The sequence below is a fragment of the Ornithorhynchus anatinus genome, chromosome X1, assembly GCF_004115215.2.
Source record: "Ornithorhynchus anatinus isolate Pmale09 chromosome X1, mOrnAna1.pri.v4, whole genome shotgun sequence".
NCBI classification, from domain to species: Eukaryota; Metazoa; Chordata; class Mammalia; order Monotremata; family Ornithorhynchidae; genus Ornithorhynchus; species Ornithorhynchus anatinus.
Window position 1 is genome coordinate 25,501,761 of NC_041749.1, and position 17,163 is coordinate 25,518,923.

The window sequence follows — 17,163 nt, forward strand, 5'->3', positions numbered from 1 at the left end:
AGCAAGTCTCTTAATTTCTCAGTGTCTCTGTTTCCTCATAGGTAAAATGGGGATTCAGTACCTATTGTTTTTATTTAAGTTGTGAGCTCCATGTGAGAGGGACTGTGTCCAACCTGATTAAGGTGGAAAGGTCTAAGCCCAGTGCTTAGACATATACTAGGTACTTAACAAATACCATAGTGAATACTATTAAACAGATGAAGATCCAGTCAAATTTTAGATAAAATACCATTCTGGTTAAGAAACATCCCACTGGACATGTAGTGAGCCTCTGCTTTATTACCTAACTGCAAAAGCAGAGAAATGAAATCACGGGAATATTAGAATGCGGGACCATATCTCACTCTCCCTGGGCTATAAAGAAAATAGGAACTAAGACATGAATATGTAGAGGAGTTTACTGAAAATGTAATCATTTTTATCATTTCTATTTAATCTCAATATGCCACATCACAAGGCTCAGGCTCTTAACTTTCTCAACCTGTAGACAGAAGATTAATGCTTTGAGCCTAAGTATTTCAAAATGAAAAGAGGATATGGAGTTGACTTTTTAGGAGAAACGGAATCTATTTCATACCTGGTTTTTCCTTAGATATGTTACCTGAGAAGTCCCTCTTCTTACCTGAGAGCTGAAGATGGCACTCTTGGGCTATTGCCGAGGGCTGATCCTAAGTGAGCACAGGAAAGGGAAGGAAAGGGTTCAGTTCCTTCAACCTTTTCTTTTAAAGGACACATTCCACAGGAGTAGAGTATTCCTTCATTGCTTTTTAACCCCTGGATTACAGCACCATAAACAGCTGCAGAGGAGCAGAGCATAAAGATATGAAGCAAGAGGAGCCTATAAGACTGTGAGGTTTTTCAAAGGAGATAAATTTAGCTTGAAAAAGAGCAGTAATTGACATATGATTTGTGTGTGTATGTGTCACTTCCCAGTGAAAAAGGTTTAAGAAACTTCCCAGCAAAGCTGCTGGGCTACAAGACTCAAAATCATTTTGATCCAGGATTCGATGCATGTCTACATCAAGAAATAACTTTTCCCCAAAAAACTTGGAAAGGAAAGTTCCACTGTAGCGCTGATGCCGGATATGACAAATCTGATGTACGTACAGCATTAAGAAGGTATGCACCATTCATTCTCCACTTGGGCATTCCAGGAGCAGTATTATCAACACATCAATGTGATTGGCACACAAAATTCCATCCCTCAATCCCCTCGTACCTGAACCTATACTGCTGCCCACAGGGAGGTCGGAGGACATTGGTAGGGATGGATGGAGGAGGAAGGCAGCCAACCTGGATGAACAGTTGGCAATTACACTAACAAGAAAGCACATACTGGGTACTGCTGCCATGTTTCCATAAATCCAAATGAGTCTAAGGGGCACTGGACTAAATTACCACAAAAATGCTATTCAATGAACTAAAAATGAACCCTCAGTGACCATTTTGTGGTTTGATTCTCTTTTGTGTTTCTAACCTGTTGGGCAGTTTACCCTGGATAGCCTCCATATCACTGTTTTAACTACTGGGACAAGTGGGAAGAATAGGAATGGGAAAGGAAGATCAGATGGTACCAGTAGAAGTAGGTTGGGTTTTTGCCTAAAGTAGTCAACAAGTGGGGCAGAAATCAAGCTGGATTTAATTCTGCTTGCTTGGACTCAGATCTGAAGTGAAGCCATGTCCAGATTCATAAGCCAGAGATACCTTTCTTAAAGCCATATGGTAAGGCAGTGATGAAGACTGAACTGTACAAAAAAGGTCCAAATGCCCCTACAGCTTTTGAACTACGCATATGTGGGGACAGAGTTTAGGGTTGGTGGATCAGATCAAGGATGACAGGCCAGGATTAGGATAGGGTGAGTGAGTGGGGCAAGCATCTGAGCTGAAAATGGGCGGGGAGACATATGAGCTAGCATGGTGAAGGCAGATCTTCCTCATGTCCTTCACCCACCCTCATCTTTCCTTGCTTCCTTAATTGTGCCACTCTGGCCGGAGGCAGGGTCTGGCAGAGGTCAATATGGGGACCCCATGCCATCTCAAGCTTATTGACCACTTAGCCCTGCTTCCCTGAATTGCTTGAGTGTCTTGGCTCTCTGTCCCACACCCAAACCTCTACTGAGCCACTTTCTTGGACACAAAGGACTTGTAAAAGCTCCTTGAAGATGGGAAGTTGGACAAGAGTTCATATGCTAAGTGTAAATGAGCCAAAAAATAAATTTCAGAAGTCTGATTGCAAATTAAGGCACCAGCTCAATTCAAGGGGAAAGAAATGAACCAGTGCAAATGGGATGTTTCTCATTGACACACTATGTCTGACGTTAATAGTATATTTTTGTTCATAAAAGTGTCTGCGGCCCTGGACTGAGACATAGAAAAGGTGAATAAACAGATTAAACCATTCTCCTAAAGCAGTGCCCGTCCAGAACCTTAAACTCTTTGCATTGACTTTGGGCTCACAATAATCTGCCATTTATGATGATTCAATGCACTGCCTGTGTACCATATTTTCAAGGTTTTTTTCTGATATTAAGAACACGTGCTATTTTTCTATGACCATCTCTAAACTCAAAGTCAGGAACTGCAGTCCTTAAAATCAGCAAAGCCTTTTGAATTCAGTTTTATTATGCTTTACATATTAGCAAAGCATTAATGCAAAGTAGCGATCCCAAATTATATCCAATTGATTCGGTTTTGTTTTTCTAATTATATAAAACATTCCTATTAAATAAAAACCAATCTGCAATCAGAATCTTTCTTTTCTTGCTGCAAATCTTCTGTTGTGTTTAGGAAAGGTGGGGGGGAGCGACTGTCTGACATTGGAAGATAAAGCAATGATTTCACTGTATTTATCCAGTACTCTTCTACTGAAAGAAAATTATTTGCACATATGTATACTACCTAATTTAGAAATAGGCTGTAAAATATCTCCTTTTCGGGTAGTTCTGAACAGACCAGGGGTCAACAATTAAGATCTGGGGGTGGTGTGTGTGCGCGCGCGTGCATGTGAGTGCTTCTTAGTCAATTTCTTTCCTGGAGTAGAGAACGGGGCTTTGCTCTTATTCCCTGTAATCTTGAAATTTAGAGGATGTGGCTTTGGGAAATGGAATGACTCGCAAACATAAAAGTGATTTTATTGTGAGATCTCTGATGGAATGACCAATCCCTTTGTTTTGCAAGTTCTGAATGTTGAGGAGGGAGCACAAAACAAACTTCCATAGTAGAATAATGTGATGAAACCTTAGAAATGATTCTGACATGGTGGGGGGGGAAACAACCCTAAAAACTATAGACTATTCCCAGTGAATTTTTTTCAGCTATAATCAGATGGGGGAGTATGGTGATTTTGCGCACTGTGGGTGGCTTTGTGTGGCATACCTGTGACTCATAGAAGAACAATGGATGATTTAACAGGTGATGAAATAGGTTCCAATATGAAGCCACATCAAAACACTTCAGTGAAGTATATTTGCTGTATCACAAGGGTGTCAGGTGACTAACAGCTAGTACCCGTTTCTATGGATTGCTCTCAACAAAGAACTGGATGCTGTGGAAGACAATGTCCCCATGCCTGTTTTGAAGATGGGTATGCAAATGCTTTCAGAAAATGCAATACATAGGAATTTTTCTTCTAAGATCACATGCAGCTTCTAGAGATTTGGTGTAATGCAAACAAGTGTTTTGGGGGAAATTTAAAGCTAAAACTATTATTTGGTGCAAGATATCCTAAATGTCCTTACTATCAAGCTCTCCACAGCTTTCTCCTTACCTTTCTGCTCTCTTCCCCCACTGTATCCCAGATTGCATTTTTTTGCTCCTTCCACACAAAATTTCTGTCTTTATCTTTCTCCACTGTCCTGTCTTCAAACCACTGCTCATGTTATTCCAAGGCCTATAACTCCAGGTTTACAGATTGCAGCCACTCCCATCTTCAAAGCCTCAGTCACTGGTACTTACTGAGTGCTTACTGTGTTCCCCCCCACCCAACCTTCCAGAATTACCCAATTTTAGCCCTCCTATTTCTTGTCATCGCAACAAGCCACTTATGGCGTATCAATTTATCCTCTTCATTGTTCACTCACATTCATTCCATACTCTTGTGATCATGTCTGTCTTTCTTCACTCACTCCCTTTGTGGATATAATTTATGTCCTCCTGTTTATCTCATTATATAAGCATCTCAAGGGTAGGGATTGTAAGTAAAACATACAGTCCTTGCTCTTGAGGGACCTTTTTACATTAAGCACTTCTTAACACCTCACATAGGTGCCTGATAAATACAGGCATGCCCCTTCTTCCCAAAAGACCACAATATATAAAATCCAAAGATATATTCTGCACTAGTTGCTGAAAAGGACCAAGAATTGTAAGTCTCATTTCAGTGTCCCATCCGATCACTGCAGAGAAGTAAATAGTAATCATCATAATCAACCATCTTAAAGAACCCCTCCCATTCTTTCCAAACTTTTGGAGTGAGTAGTCTATACGAACTACCTTCATCTCCTCTCCAATTGTCCCATTGACCCCCTCCAGGCTGGCTTCTGGCCCCTTCACTCCACAGAAACTGCCCTTTCTAAGATCTCTAAAGAGCTTCTTGCCAATTCCAAGATCTCAACTCTATCCTAATCTTCCTTAATCTCTCTCTTCCATTTGACTCTGTGGACCAACTCCTTCTCCTTGAAACATCATTTAACCTTGTCTTCACTGATACTGTCCCTTCTTGGTTCTCCTGTTTATCTCTCTGCTCCTCCTCAATCTCTTTCAGTCTCCTTCTCTGCCTTCCCCCCCCCCCCCAACTGAGGGAGCCCCTCAAGGCTCAGGTCTGGATACCCTTTTACTTTCATACTCCACCCACTCTCTTGGAGAACTCACTCACTCTCATAGCTTCAATTACCGTCTTTATTCAGATTCTCAAATGTACCTCTCCCACCCTGACCTCTTCCTTCTCTGCAGCTTGCATTTCCTCCTTGCTTCGGGAATATCTCTACTTAGAGGTCCTGCTGATACCTCAAACTTAACATGTCCAAAACAGAACTCCTCATCTTTCCACCCAAACCCTGTCATCCCCAGTGTTTTCTATCACTATAGACAGCATCAGTATACTCCTTGTCTGTCAAGCCTGTATTCTTGGCATTGTCCTTGACTCAGTGGAAAGAGCCCGGGCTTGGGAGTCAGAGGTCATGGGTTCAAATCCCCACTCTGCCACCTGTCAGCTGGGTGACTGTGGGCGAGTTACTTCACTTCTCTGGGCCTCAGTGACCTCATCTGTAAAATGAGGATGAAGACTGTGAGCCTCACATGGGACAACCTGATTACGCTGCATCTACCCCAGCACTTAGAACAGTGCTCTGCATGTAGTAAGCACTTAACAAATACCAACATTATTATTATTGAGAAGCAGCATGGCTCAGTGGAAAGAACCCGGGCTTGGGAGTCAGAGATCATGGGTTCCAATCCCAGCTCTGCCATTTGTCAGCTGTGTGACTGTGGGCAAGTCACCTAACTTCTCTGTGCTTCAGTTACCTCATCTGTAAAATGGGGATTAACTGTGAGCCTCACGTGGGACAACCTGATTACCCTGTATCTACCCCAGCACTTAGAACAGTGCTCTGCACATAGTAAGCACTTAAATGCCAACATTATTAACAAATACCAACATTATTATTTCTCTCATTCAATCAGTCAGTGGTATTTATTGTGCACAAACTGTGCAAAGCTTTTACTAAATTCTTGGGAAAGTACATTAAATACACTATTGTACAATACATTCCACCCACATGTCATCACTTAATTTTGTCAGTTTTACCTTCACAATATCGCTAAAATCTACCTTTTCCTCTTTATCCAGACGGTTTCCATTCTGATCCAAGCACATCACATCCTGCCTTGATTACTGTATCAGCCTGACCTCCTCGGTGACCTGTCTGTCTCTTATCCTCCGGTTCTTACTTTACTCTGCTGCCTGGATCATTTTTCTAAAAAGGCGTTCAGTTCACATGTCCCCAGGCCTCAAAAACTTCCATTGGTTAATCATCCACCTCTGCACCAAACAGAAACTCCTTATCATTAGCTTTAAAGCACTCAAGCAAGTTTGCCCACTCCTATCTTACTTGGCTGATTTTTTTCTACTGCAACAATGCCCACACACTTCACTCTTCCAATGTCAACCTACTTACTGTACCACAATCTCATCTGTCTTGCCACCAACTACTTGCCCATGTCCACCCTCTGGTCTCCTCTTCCCTCTTCATATGTGACAGACCCATTTCCCATACTCCCTGTGCCTTTTGCACTGCCTTGGTACATGGATCTGTACTCGATATCATCCCACAGTACATACATACACATCCACAATTTATTCTGTCTCCCCATCTAGAAAGTAAACTCCTGGTGGACAGGGAATATTTCTACCCACCTTTGTTTTATTGTACTCTCCCAAACACTTAATACAATGCTCTGTACACAGTAAGTGCTCAAATACCATTGCTGTCTTAACCATTTATGTACCAAGCACTGTACTAAATACTGGGATAGATAAGAGTTAATCAGGTCAGACACTCCCTGTCCTACAGAGGTTCACAGTTTAAGTGGGAGGAAGGGCAGGTATTTAATTCCCATTTTACATATGAGGAAGATGAGGCACAAAACAGTTGTGATTTGCCCTAGATCACCCAGTAGAAAAAATAGTATTGGAACCTAAGTCCTCTTATTCCGAGACTCATTCTCTTTCCACTAGGCCATGCTTCTCTAAATTGATTACCTTGCTGTGCTTTCCTTCCCTTGTCCCACTTCCACACCTCAGATTCCCAAACAGTGATTTGTAGGCAGGGATTTTCACTTGGAATGGGACTCAGTAGGGAGGCAGTACTGGTGGGGCAGGAATGAAAAGGCAGATATCATAGTCTCCTTTTCTTTCTGTGCTGCTTTCAGTGGGGTCGAAGAGGAGGGAGTGGTAGCTTGGGAGAGGAATCCCATCTCTTTTCTCATGGCTTCTTTTTGGCTTCAATTTCAGTTCTCAGGCTTTTATCCATGGCTGGAAAAGCCTCTGGGCTGAAGAGATGCCTGTTTGCCAAAGCTGACAGAGAACTATTGTGTGAATTATACTTCCCAAGTGCTTAGTTCAGTGCTCTGCACACAGTGATCGCTCAATAAATACGATGGAATGAATGAATGAACTAGAGTAGCTTCTGAGATATGTTATGTACAACAAGGAACTAGGACAGATAGCAGCAAGAAGAGATGTGGTTGGGTCAAACCACACTGGTTCCCCATTAACTGGGATGTGAAGTGAGGCTAGATCATGGGTATATGGCCTTCTGAGCCTTTCCTGGATTTGGCACATTCTACTGCCCACCTGTTGGTGATGATGGCACACGGATTGAGTAGAGGTTGTGTGAGTACCTGGTATACCAACAAATTTAAGCTATTTGGGAGGTGGCTAAGGTGGCAGGAGGCTGGCTTAGATGAGGTCTTGCTTGGCATTGATAATACTTTGGCACTGGAAGTAGGGTGGGCATCCATCTTATTTTGTACCAGACAGCTCAGGTTTCAGTTGGTCTGTCCCATATCCATTCTGTGATATGATATACTGTGCCAGATAGCATTAAGGCCCACATTTTTATTTTCAATATCCAGACTCCCTCCACCTCACGTTCTGACCAGGAGCCCACTGCTTGAAATTGGCACTATTGTGTTTGGGAATCTGGAGGGCGAATGTCATACTTTTGGAAGAAAGGTCAGGGAATAAGTAACACTTCACCTTCTGTTGCGACAAACTCTAGGTTTCACAGATTTTACAAATAGGCAAAATCAAAGCCTGCAAATGCTTTTGCAAGATAGTGCTGCAAGACTAAAAAGCAAAACGAGTGAATTGGGAAGCTTGACAGTTTGTTACAACCTCGATAATATTTTGTCATCCTTAAGACTTGTTGGGGGCAAGAAAATCTAAAGTTTTAGTCCTGCCAGCCTAAAAATGCTGGAGGAAAGGCAGGAATAGTTGGACAGCTTTGAACTGAAGGACTTTATGTAAGGAACACTGAAAGCAGTGGGACCTGGATAAATTAAAAGTCTTGGAATTAATTAGGGTAAAAATTAAAAATTTAAGCAGAACTATTGTGAGTAAATTCATTTCATAGACTAGGATGAGGAAAGGGAGTAGTTAATGTGAGATGAGTTTGGGAAAGTTGTAAAATCAGAGCTGAATAACTTAAAACAAGAAATGGAGGTCAGGTTTTTAAATAGTATAAATTATTTTTTATCTGGACAACTATTCTGAAGATACAAAGTTAAAATTAATACCATACACCTAATTTTTAATAGTGGACCACAAACAAAGTCAGGAAGAAGCAGAGGTGGAAAAGACACAAGATGAAACAACATTGAACATTCTTCTTGGAGGGAGGGTTGGATGGGGAAATGGCTAAAAGAATATATCGGAGTTCCAATCTTCATATTCGTGCATTTCTATTGGAAGAATTGATAATTTAATTGGGTGCATATTTCTGAACTTCAAAACCTATCTTGTCAGTTTGAGTTCTGACTGTGTAGAGTGCTGTACTAAGCCCTGGGGAAAGTATAATACAACAATATAAAAGACACATTCCCTGCCCAGACAAGCATCTAACAGGAGCATACTGTTAAATAGTTATAGTCAGTAGTGTTGAGGGATGGTTAGAACAGAAATATTTATTTTTCAGCCATTCAGCAGTATTTCATGGGGATATATTGTAGCTGGATCTATTAAAAGCTATCGCTGAAATAGAGCCTAATACTAATTATTTCTATTAATATTATGTGCTTATTGTGTGTTGTGACTTGTGCAAGAGCATATGAAAGATAATCAGATTGGGCACAGTCCCTGTCCAGCATAGAACTCACGGTCTAAGAGGAAGGGGGAGCAGGAGAGGAAACCGAGACACAGAAAAGATATGTGACTTGCCCAAGGTCACACAGCAAGCAAGTGGAGGAGCTGGGACTTGAACGTAGGTTTTCTGACACCTAGTACTATGTTCTAATACTCCATATATTGTTTAATACTCTTTTATTTATTTCAACTACAGTGAATTTTCAGTTCTAAAAACAAAAAGAGATTAGGGTCTCACCTATTTGGAATAATTTTATTTTTGATATCTAATGGTCAGGAGATGTCTGGGACTCATTGCTGATGATTCTAGAGAAGCAGTGTTGTGTAATGGATAGAGCACAAGCCTGGGAATCAGGAGGACCTGGGTTCTAGAAGCAGCTTGGCTCAGTGGAAAGAGCCCGGGCTTGGGAGTCAGAAGTCATGTGTTCTAATCCCGGCTCCGCCACTTATCAGCTGTGTGACCTTGGGCAAGTCACTTAACTTCTATGTGCCTCAGTTACCTCATCTGTAAAATGGGGATGAAAACTGTGAGCCCCATGTGGGACAACCTGATCTCCTTGTATCACCCAGTGCTTAGACCAATGCTTGCACATAGTAAGCACTTAAAAATACCACTATTTATTAATTTTATTTATTCTAATCCCTTGGCCACTTGTCTGCTGTGTGACCTTGAACTAGTCACTTAACTTCTTTATACCTCAGTCACCTCGTCTCTAAAATGGGGATTAAGACTGTGAGCCCCATGTAGACAATGTTGATACCCGTTTCAAGATCTGTACCTGAGTTTCTGTGGATATAGAAGGTTAGCATTGGAAACTTGAAAATTTTTAAAATGGACCAAACCTTTTGGTTCTCTATATTAATCTACACTCATATCTGTTGTTTTTTTCTGAGATCTTTTCATGAAGAAAATTGAATTGGGAAATAAAAAATTTCAAACTAGAAATGAGGTAAATTTTTGAAATTTAAAATGAAAAGGGAAGAGACATATACTTGAGCACTGGATTTTTCTATCCAGAGTTGTAAAAAGTCTGACCTTGCTGTGTATTCAGCATGCACTTCATGTTGAGTACATTGTAAATCATTTGTAATTTTGTTTTCAGGAGGCTCAAGTGAACATTTTCTTCATGACTCATTTTGTAAGGTCCAAACACTTCTGTTACGTGGCTTCCTATTCCATCTGCATGCCAGTGCTGAAATATTACAAGTGTGAAATGAATGATAAAGAAACAAAATCCTCTACTGTTGCAACTCTTCAGTCAAAATAAGAGAATCTACATTTCCCCTCTTTTATTCTCGGTGTCAGACTGTTCCTTAATCTCCCACGCATTCCTCTGTCAAACTGATGTTTAAAATAATTATTCACAAAGCCACTTAATTTCAAAGTAAATAAAATGTTGAAATCCTGCTGTCTTCATAAAAGCAATAAAAATAAATGTGGAAGCCTCAGGAACAGTCATTTATCTTTGTATTAATGCTATATTTTTTATTGCCTTTAAATGGGTACTTTCCCTCTTATTGGATAATTGTGCTGACATTATCAACATCGTTTATTATTCAGAAGCATCATGGTACAACTAGTTAGAAAACTTAAGAACAATGCCAATTATGTGAAAGACTTGGTTTTATAAGGTACATTTTTCTCCCGGCATAAAAAAGAGTTCTGATTGAGTGGTGGGTAAGAATCTGTAGCTGAGAAGTGTATGGAAAGTTTGTGGGTAAGACTTCTATGGTGGCCTCTTAAGGTATATGCCAAAATGGTGCACCGAGTGACAACAATCCACCACTTGTCTGCAGCATGACCTTGGGTGAATCACTTAACTTCACTGTGCCTCATTTGCCTCATCTGTAAAGTGGGCATTGACTGAGTCCCAAGAGGGACATGGACTGATGAGCTTATCTCCACCCCAGTGCTTAATACACACTTAGTGCTTAACAAATACCATTAAAAATGATATAACAGTGCAAGGTAATGATGACATACACAGCATTTTGCAGATCAGATTGGACACAGTCCATGTCCAACTTGGACCTCACAGGCTGAGGATGGGAGAGCCGGAGAGGAAACTGAGATCAAGAAAAGTGACTTTCCCGAGGTCAAAGAAGAAAGTGGCAGAGCTGGGACTGGAACGTAGGTCTCCTGACACCCACTCCTGTGTTCTAGTATTCCATATATGCAGTGTTCTATCCCCTCCTCATTTGCTCCAGAACCTTTGTGTTTCCCTACCAACTACTTCGGAATATAGATGTCACTTCTGAGCAGTGGAATTCAGGGACATTAGCTGAGGAAGAGTGAGGTGGGGCATGGGGGCTTAAAATATAAATAATGGACAAAAAGACATGAGATGCTGAGAACTTATGGGGTAGGGGAGAAACTGTCTGAAACCAGACCCTCAGATATAAAATTAGATGAATAACCACATTAATGGTATGGGAAGCAGTGTGCAAAGTTAGTGATAGGAGCCTGGCAGCTCTTTCAAAAACCCCTCTCCTCCATTTGCTTTACGAGCTGAATTATTGTTTGCCTACTGGTGTGCTCTCCAACTGAGGCTGTTGACATTTATTGAGTGCTTAGTGTTTTTCACTTGCACCATTAAGAAAATGACCTCTCTTTGTTTCAGACCAAACCTATGGAACCTGGCTTTGAGAATTATTTGGCCTATGAAGTATAATGATGCTTGGCTTAATGATGCTCAGGATGGGGCTTGATCTTCTACTAGACTGCATGTTAGCCCACTTTTTAACATCAGTAATCAGACTGACCAAATTTATAGACCATTTTTGGTAAGTGAAATTTCAGTTTGTCTTAAAATAGTTAAGCATTTGGGACTTGAGGGCTGAGCAAAGTGACCAGCATCCTTTTAGTGTCTAGAATTAATGACCACAATATTTTAGACCCTGTTTATTCTAGCTAATCTTTATCTTATCTGCAACTGACACAGCAAGAGATTTTAAGTAGTAGAATAATGGAGAAGTAGGTTTCTTTAAATATTAATCGATGACTATTACATTGGCTGCAATTGGTCAACCAGATAGGAATCTAAATGTAAGATCTCCTTCAGAGAATCTTAATTTTCTTAGACAAAGAATTTTGGAGGCTCTCCTTTCCTGTTATCAACATTCATTTTCTTTTTCTTTTCCTTTTCCTTTTTCCTTTTCCTTTTCCTTTCTTTTTCTCTTTTTTCTTTTTCTCTTTTCTTTTTCTTTTTTTCTTTTTCTTTTTCTTTTTCTTTTCTTTTTTTTTTCAACATTCTTTTTCTCTCACTTAAATCAGATTTTGTCTCTTTCTACTCTTGGCATTCTGATAGGGAATTAGAAAGCTTTAGTTGTCAGTAGTTCCTAGATAAATGGTAACTGGAAGCAATAGAATTAACGTTCCCAGTTCCTTCCAGTCCAGTGAAATTACTCTAAAAAGAAATGACCAGACCTTTCATTCAGTCGTATTTATTGAGTGCTTACTGTTTGCAGAGCACTGAACTAGAGCTTTCAAATAGTTGTTCAGTATTCCATAATAGAGAAGCAGCATGCTCTACTGGAAAGAGAACGGGTCGGAAAGTCAGAGGACCTGTTAATCTTGGTTCCCAAACTAGCCTGTTGTGTGACCTTGGGCAACCCGCTGAACTTCTCCGAGCCTCAGTTTTCTCACCTGTAAAATGGGGATTAAAAATTTCTTCCTTCCCCTTCAACTGTGCAACAGGGACTGAGTCCAAAATGGTGATTTTGTATTTAATCCAGTGCTTAGAACTGTATATGGGCACATAGTAAGTGGTTACCAAATGTTATTTTGCAGGAAAGGGTGGGTTTACATAGTTTTCTCATATGTGAAAGATATAAACTTTGCCTCGTCAAAGGAATGGATAGAGTTGAAACCAAACTGTAGACATTCTCCTCATTATAAGACTCCCTACTGCTACCTTTTCCTCTTCTAAAAGTGCTTGGTAAACAAACACTTACCTAAAAATTTTGTAAGCCCTTGTGTGGTGTTCCAGTGATCCAAGAAGAATTCTGTATCGTTTAAAAGTAGATTTCTTGTTTACTCTTCTTTAACATTTATTGGACCCCCACAGGGTGCTAGGTACAGATTTCCTGCAAAGAGAACAAATGGAAAATTTGCTTTCTTCTTGCTTCTCTCCTGCTTTTTTATCAAAGCTCAAGTTATGCTAATGGATACTAATGAGAAGCAGAGCCTAAAGGCAGTTAGATGAGGCAGGAAGGCTCCTGGGGATTCTTCACCAGACCAAATCTCAATTCTGCAAAAAGGCCCTCTGGCTTCTCTAAAGGATTCCCGAGAACACTTTACAACAGGAAAAAGATAAGAATTGTATTGGCAGAAAGCCAATTATCCAAACTAATTAGGACATAGGCTAACTCAAATAATTGAAAGTTTGAAACTCAACAAAATTGGATTTGACTAATCTGGACAGGTAGACACCTAATTTGATTTGTACAGCTGGACTTTTTTGAGCTGAACTAGTTGGTCTGAAGAACCAATGAATCAATGGTATTTATTGCTACCCTTTAAATACTGTACTAAGCACTTGGGAGAGAAGAGTATAACAGAGTTGGTAGATGTATTCTCCACCCAACAAGGAACTTAGTTTTCTCCTTAATGTATTTAGCTCCATCAGGGAATTGTGGTATATAGGTTTGGGAAGCAGCATGGCCTAATAGAAAAAACACAGGACAGCTAGTGGAGAGAGCAGGGCCTGGAAGTCAGAGGATGTGGGTTCTAATTCCGGCTCTGCCACGTGTCTGCTGTGTGACCTTGGGCGAGTCACTTGACTTCCTCTGTGCCCCAGTTACCTCATCTATAAAATAGGAATTAAGACTGTGAGCCCTCTGTGGGACAAGGACTACGTCCAACCTGATTATTTTGTATCTACCTCAATGTTTAGAATAGTGTTTGGCACATTGTAAATGCTTAACAGATATTATTTTTTTAAATTATTATCAGAGGGCCTGGATTCTAATCTTGGCTCGACCATTTACCTAACATGTGACCTTGGACAAGTGCTCTGCGCACAGTAAGTTCTTGGTGAATACCCCTGATTGAATGAAGTAACATAAGCTTTCTGCCTCTGTTTCCTTATCTGTAAAATGGTAATTAAATACCACTGATTGACTGAAGTCACTGGAGGTTTCTGTGTCTCACTTTCCTTATCTGTAAAATGGTAATTAATTAGCTGTTCTCCCTCCTACTTAAACTGTGAGCTCCATATAGATGGAAAACTTGTCTGACTTGATTCTTACTACAGTGCTTAGTGTTTATTACAGTGTTTGGCAGATAACAAATATCACAGTCATTATCATAGTCTAAGGAACAGCCATCCATTCCCCGTTGTACAGAGGAAATGGAGGTATAGAAACATTACGCTACTTCAATCTATAATTATTAGTAATAATAACGTATTTGCACATATACAGTAGAGTCTCTGGCTACTGGCACCACTTATGCCAGAAATCATCCGGCAATTATGACTGTTTGAATGCACCACATATGGGTGAAAGGGGACCCTGAAAGCAAGTTCAGGTGGCCTTTCTAGTCCCAGCTGGTTCAGGCCTGAACCCCAGGGTGTCAAGGCCCTGCTTAGTCCAGCCTGCTGGGAATTCAAAGCCACCTGTCTGATGAGGTCAGGAAAATCCACCCCTCCAGGGCTCTTCCAGAGAAAGTAAAGGCACAGGCACCTTTCCCTCTTAAAGGGGGAAATTGTGTGCCTTCAGGTAACACAGTTGATTCATGTTAGTACAGAACTTTAATGTGGCTATAAAAGCTGCTGTAAATGTCAACTCTGTCCTTTAATGCGCTAATAAAGATTTGTTGAGTCTGCTGTCAACGGGGCCTGCTAAATGGGACCCAGTTTCCTATACTTTCTATTCTTCATAACCAAAAAGCAGCCAGGCTATCCCTGCAGGGGAATGGGGAGCCACAGCTAGTTCCAGGTTTAATTGGGCTGGCCTAAGGTGGTGTAAGTGAGTGGTTTTTTGGTTTTTTTTTGGTTGTTGTTGTTGCTCCTCTGTTTTGTTTCACATAATGAGGACACCCATTGTTCCTCCCTGCGAGTTTTGAAGACAGAGCTCTATTTCAGTTCCAGCCAGGAGAAATGAGGAAGCTGTTAGTGTCATTTGGTTTGGAAAGCTTTCATTCCCAGTTTGGTGATGTAGAGGTGAGAACACATTTTGCCTTGCAAATGTTGTTGCTGTAGTGTAGTGGTAGTGTTTATCCAGTGCTTACTTTGTGCAGAAGGACACTACTAAGCACTGGGACAGAATTCACAGGTGGGAATTAAACACAGTCCCTGTCCTAGGGAGATCACAATCGTCACACTTAAGACTGAACTTTCTAGAATTTTGCAAACCTCTTCCATGCCGTCGCTAGGGGAAAGGTTCGTTCGGGAAGAGAGGGGGAGATAGGGAGAGACCGAGTTTTATATAAAACTTATTCTGTGAGGAGAATTGAATTATTGAATTATTTTGGACTCAGCAAATTGAATTATTTGATTTTAGATGTGGTGAATTGAACCCCTCTTTGCAGGGGAATATGATTAATGATATTAGAGCTTCCCTATCAGGAGGAATATACTTGTGTTACTCTGGCGTGGCAAAAACACCCAGGTCCCACCCAGGTGGAATTCACTTATGCTTTGTTCGTATGTGGTGAGGAGGCTAGCTCCCCCATGAGCACCTCCCACTTGGGAGGAATCCACTTCTGCGGTATACACCCATGGTGAAGGGCCTAGCTTCCAGCCACGAGTGCTTCCCACTTGGGAGGAATCCACTGTATGCCTTCCACACCCATGACGAAGCGCCTAGCTTCCAGCCCCACAAGCATTCAGCGGGACAGGACACTCTCCCATCCCATGGCTCCTTACTTGATGCAGGCCGAGAGGGGCATATCATGTTGTGGGCAGAGGTGACCCGCAGCCGGCTGCTGCAAGTTTCGATCCACAGCACAGAAGATTAGAGACGACAAGGATTTATCACCTGTGCTCCTAGGCCATTCCAGCTTTCGGCCTCAGTTAATCCAGTCTTCGCCCTTCCCCCCTTCTCCATACCTAATTTGATTGGCACAGAGGTGAGGGACACGTTCTGTGTTCCCAGTTTGGGCTGTCAATCTAGCAGTTTGGGCTGTGGGGACTCTATCCCACCTGCTCTTCAGAGTTCCTCCTGCTGGCTCAGGGGTCACGAGATAGCATTTGACCTTGAGATGCTGGGTACCTTGGGGTCACCTTGGGACACATGCCCATTCAGTAAAGACCAGCTTAATGCTGTCTGGTAAACTCAGAGTGTTAGCATTCTAGAATAAATAGGACACTCCAACTCCTCTGTGCAATAATGGGCCAAACCTTTTACTCTTTATAATAATAATGTTGGTATTTAAGCGCTTACTATGTGCAGAGCACTGTTCTAAGCGCTCGGGTAGATACAGGGTAATCAGATCGTCCCACGTGAGGCTCACAGTTAATCCCCATTTTACAGATGAGGTAACTGAGGAACAGAGAAGTGAAGTGACTTGCCCACAGTCACCCAGCTGACAAGTGGCAGAGCCGGGATTAGAACCCATGACCTCTGACTCTTTATCTGACTGTGAGAAATGCTCCTCTGATATGAATCTATTGTGCCCAGAAATGCGTCTATCACCTCTGTTATATGGTACTCTCCCAGGTGCTCAATACAGCGCTCACAGAGTAAGTGTTCAATAAGTACCATTGATATTCCCCAGATCATTTCTTCTAAAATCAATCATAATATTTGTTATGTAAAATTTCTGCATAAATATTAATTGGTGCTTTGGATTTTTAATATATTTATCATACCTACTAATAAATCATTCTTCCAACATCAGGTAATCATTCCATAAAAAGAATCCAAAGGCTCTCTTGTATTTATCTGGCCTGGAAGATGGTTATTCATTTAGTCAAAGAAATATTGTTGTTAAAGAAAAATTAGACAAGGTCTAATGTGAATAACTCCCACATTAGATGCCGAGCAGCCCAAGCCCAGTGCTTATTAATTCATGCGGTATCATGAATAGGTCATCTCCACACCTCGTGAGGCAGCAGGAGAGAAGAAGGATTGATAAAGAACGGATGAATAGGCAGAACAAATAATTTGTCATACAACTTCCTCTTAGCAGCAGAGAGTAATTAATTTAGATAAATTATATCAAGTGTCCTGCATTTAATATGAGAATTTCATTAAAAGTAATGAAGCTTTGATTAACTTCCTCACTAAAGTGAATGCTCTGCAGGCAAAAACCAGCATCCTTATTACAGACGATATGTTACTCTTCTTCCTTTTTTTTT

The 17,163-nt window shown here is 41.1% G+C and overlaps 1 long non-coding RNA gene across 1 annotated transcript in view; it reads left to right on the forward strand.

The window, feature by feature from the left end:
* Positions 1-3,450: 3,450 nt before the first annotated feature.
* Positions 3,451-17,163, forward strand: part of LOC103164698 — a 48,745-nt gene continuing 35,032 nt past the window's right edge. The window contains exons 1-2 of the long non-coding RNA XR_003754621.1: positions 3,451-3,583; positions 11,482-11,644. This is a non-coding gene — a long non-coding RNA (uncharacterized LOC103164698). The remainder of the gene's footprint in view (positions 3,584-11,481; positions 11,645-17,163) is intronic.